Below are 4,430 nucleotides of genomic sequence, written 5' to 3'. Positions count from 1 at the left end.
TGAGGGACATCAGATTTGTTCTGTTCAGCCTTCCAACTGATTGGATGAGACCCACCCACATTATGGGGGACAGCCTACTTTGCCCAAAGTCCACCAATTTAAGTATTAATCTCATTCAAAAAAAAAAAAAACCCCTCACAGAAACATACAGAATGTTTAACCATATACCTGGGCACCATGGTCTAGCTATGCAGACACGTAAAATTAACAGTGACAATATCTGTGATAGAGGGATGGTAGGAGACAAGATGTTTTGACTGTTATTTATCACTGAATTCTTCTTTGCAGCCAACACAGAATCCTGTACAGTGCCCTGCACATAGTAGGCAGGTTCAGCTAAATGGTTCAGGCTGACATTCACAGTCCCTGACATATCCAAATACAGCTAATTTGGTAAAGGTGACAACAAAGTCACAGAGGGGACTTTTTCCTCCAGTGTGCTTGTTAAGAAAGTAAATAAAAAACCCACCCTAACAACAGTGTGCTTTTCTGACTGTATTCCATTCCTGGTGGTCATCACAGCAGCAGGCAAAGGATTGGGACAGCAAACATCCTGGGTGCTCCTTCTCCCATCCCTAATGAACCATCCTTGGGGGTTGTTGACCAAGTCTACCACTTCTGCCAAGAGTAAAAATAAAATGCCCCGGAAAGAGATGAATTTGTCTGCATCTGGAAAGATACTCATCATTTTTTGTATATTTGTGTTGCTTTCCTTTCAGGAGAGAATGAGGAGAAACTAAATGAGCTGTTCTTAGTTAGGAACAATGTGAATTCAGAATGAAGCAAGCTGTGGGAGGCTGCATGGTGAGCTAGTGAAGAAAGCAACAAAACCAGGGGCGCCTGGGTGGCTCAGTGGGCTGAACGTCCAACTTCAGCTCAGGTCACAATCTCACAGTTCGTGGATTCAAACCCCATGTTGGGCTCTGTGCTGACAGCTCAGAGCCTGGAGCCTGCTTCAAGTTCTGTGTCTCTCTGTCTGCTCTTCCCCCATTCATGCTCTATCTCTCTCTGTCTCTCAAAAATAAATAAAAGTTAAAAAAAAAAAAAAAAAAAAGAAAGAAAACAACAAAACCCAAATCAGGGTGGGTCTGGGACAGGGCAAGAGGTAGGGTGGAACATCTGCACCTGGAGCCAGAAAGACACCTTCCTCCACCTTCATTGACTTTCATCCCCCTGGAGATGCATCTGAGGGTGGGTGGGTAGTTAAGGCATCTAGGTCTCTGCAGCCTACTTAATCTCGATAAAATGTTTGTTGATATTTTTCTTGCTCATGAAATTTCTTCCCAAGAAAGAACTACTTAATCTGGGTTCCACAGGCCTCTCAGGAGTCCAAGGATAGAATTAGGGAGTCCCATGAACTTGGATGGCAAATATATATATATATTTGGGGTGTGTGTGTGTGTGTGTGTGTGTGTGTGTGTGTATAATATGAATAGAACATTTCTCAATAATTTGAATACATGCAAACCCCCAAAATATTAGCAGTATCTTGCAAATATCTAAAAATGTCTTTTATGCTCATCTCTACTTCATTCTGTTGCAACTTGGTGGTCCAAACCCATATCAGGATTCTGCAGGTCCCAAAGTTTACAGTAACTAAGTTTTCCTATATTGTTCAAACTAGATGTACCAGAAATGAAGCAAGTGCTGCATTTTGATCTCCATGTGGGCCCTTGGATCCATCTTCAACTGTTTATAAGCCAGAGAACAAGAAGAATGAGCAAAGTCACCAAAAATCCTCCCAAGGTGGGTGGGGTTTATCATTCACTTGGATACCAAATTATAGAACCCCATTATTATACCGAGCCCCTGTCTGCATAACTGCAAGAAATCAAATTCCTTCTCCAAGTGGGAGTACTTAAACCTTGCACAAATCTGTCTTTATAGCTGATCATCAACTTTCTCTTCAATTTACTGCCCAGGTTTTTCTGCCCATTCCCTCAGATTTCTCAGAGCTTCTTCTCAACACTGCCACAACCCTCCTCCACCTCCCTTTCTTCCCAAAGTGAAGACATAAATACCTCCGTTATGTCTCTAAGCACAGCTCACCCAGAACAGTCATGGTTTAGAAATGAAGTTCAGAGAAGAAATAAACTATAAAAATTTAAAAGGAAAATCTAAATTAAATTATGATATGTAACTCTCCCAAAATCCACTGACAAGTCTCTCCTCAGGGGTCCTGAATGGTCACCTCTTTTGTCAACCTTTTACCATATGACTGGGGCTCACTGACCACCTCAGGTGGGGAGCCTCTTCACCTTGGCCACCCTCCTCTCCCCAAGTTTATGGTGCCCTGCTCAACTCTCTGGCTTCAGCTAGAGGAATCCAAAACAAATTGACCTCATGGTATTCTCTCTAAACACACATGTGAAGATAGCCTTATTTAATTATTAAACAGAATACCTAAGTCTGGAGTATCTGAAATTAGAAGATTTCCCCCAGCTCAAAGCTTCCTAAGAACCTTAGAAGGTGATACCTACCTCAAAGCTGTGTGAATACAATGCTTGAAAAGGTGACCCCTTTCAGTACAAAGAAAGGCTGGCTGGATACCCCTGAGATCCTACCCTGGAATTAGAAGCAACATAGAATTACCAAATCAAAAGTTTCAACAACTTTAAGATCTATTTTCTATCTCAAGAAATATGAAGGAACTATTGGTAGTACTCACTTTTTTTCTTTTTTGGCAAAGAAGAGGAGGTGTCTTTGTTACAGAACAAGGAAGAAGGAATGCCTAATTAATTCTAGTGTTCTTAGGAGAGATTAGAGAAGGCTCCGTGGTGGAGGTGTCATTTGATTTAAGATGAAGGATGAGTGTACATTACTTGTGGATAATGCAGAACTGCTTAGCAAGCTCATTGTGTGGGTGATAAAGAATGGTGAGAATAGGAATCTGAGAATGCTTTACTAGGCCCATCTCACCTCCATTAGTTTTATTGAACCTTGAAATGGCTTTTGAAGTTAACAATCACCCCAGAGGATACAAAGTTAGGCACTTAAAAAAAAAGACATTAAAGTTTTGTAAGTTCCCCAGTTAATCCATCAAACACATTTCAGTCTTAGGTAACAGTGTGTAAACTCTATCAAGGGCATCTGAGGTTCCCTAGGAAACATCTATAGCCAGACAAATGGATAACACTCACTAAAGATACAAAGAGCCTAAGGAAAGCTATGGAATCACCTTTCAGGCAAAGATGTGTTCATTTAAAGCACAAACTTTTTGTAAAATCTTCATGGTGCTGAGAAGGAAAAATGCCAAAGGACAAGTTAGGATGGGGGGTAAGAAAACTGTGCTAGCAGAGTCAGATTTGTTAGATTTTTCACCTGAATTTGGCTTTGCTCATGTTGTTCAGCTTATTGTCCCAAGCTTCTCCAGTTTAGCACACGAATCTATAAAAATATTGTATCCTTTCAAGACATAATTAAAAAAAAAAATGTTAAGGTGGCAACTATCCAACTACTTCCTGAAGAATATAGCATAGTATTTAGACTACCTGACAAACCTCTGGAAAAGAACATCTTAGAAAATTCTCCTTTGAGTTCTGTATATTTTAGGGGGAAAAAAGTTTTCTTTAATTAGGTGATGGCTAATGGACTATTAAAACAACTCCCTTGCTAATTAAAAGAATAAATTGAACTTGCTGGACCTTTCAGCTGCTCTTTAACACCCTGCTTTCTGATGTTTTCCAGCAAGGTTTCCATCACAACATAAGTCAATGAGTTAAGGAAAAGTGGCAATAAGGACTGGTTGGAATGGTTGATCATACCTTCCAAAAATAATAGCCAGACGTGCCTGTGAAAGTTTTCCACAGCATGCTTTGGGTGGTTTATTTCAGATTGATGCCATTTTTTTCCCTGCTATATTTCCCAATCATCTAAAATAGTTCTGGCACTAGTAGATGAGAGAGAGAGAGAGAGAGAGAGAGAGAGAGAGGAGAGAGGAGAGGAAGAAACAGGAGAGGAGGAGGGGAGGGGAGGGGAGGGGAGGAGAGGAGAGGAGAGGAGAGGAGAAGGGAAAGGGAGGAGTGGGTAGGGGAGAGCAGAAGAGGGGAGGGGAGAGGAGAGGAGAGGAGGAGAGGAGAGGAGAGGAGAGGAGAGGAGAGGAGGAAGAAAAGAAAAAAAAGAAAAGAAAAGAAAAGAAAAGAAAAGAAAAGAAAAGAAAAGAAAAGAAAAAAAAGAAAAGATGTTGGGGAAAGGGGTATATTTGTTGAGGGAATGAATGAATAACTGCTTACCCAGCAAGTAGCTCATTTGGTCTGTTTGAGATCTCACTTTTCCTAATCCAGAGTGTGAGTCAATCAGAGTCAATAGCAGGCAATAAGTGAAGTGATAGATATTAACTTGGCAAAAGAGGCTAAGAAATTTGTCCTGTGTCACAAACTAATACACAGGCCGTGGCTAGATCATCATCTTCCCTCTCTGAAGATCCTATT

General features: G+C 40.9%; 1 long non-coding RNA gene across 1 annotated transcript; it reads right to left on the bottom strand.

The window, feature by feature from the left end:
* Positions 1-1,630: 1,630 nt before the first annotated feature.
* On the bottom strand, positions 1,631-2,568 carry LOC131487073 (uncharacterized). Its single transcript, XR_009249598.1, has 3 exons — positions 2,481-2,568; positions 2,022-2,094; positions 1,631-1,689 (listed from the first exon to the last, which is right to left on the bottom strand). It is a non-coding gene; the product is annotated as an uncharacterized LOC131487073 (long non-coding RNA).
* Positions 2,569-4,430: the final 1,862 nt, after the last annotated feature.

This window comes from Neofelis nebulosa, chromosome 10, assembly GCF_028018385.1.
Source record: "Neofelis nebulosa isolate mNeoNeb1 chromosome 10, mNeoNeb1.pri, whole genome shotgun sequence".
Taxonomy (NCBI): domain Eukaryota; kingdom Metazoa; phylum Chordata; class Mammalia; order Carnivora; family Felidae; genus Neofelis; species Neofelis nebulosa.
Note: the sequence above shows the minus strand (reverse complement) of the source record. Positions and strands in the feature narration are given on the sequence as shown.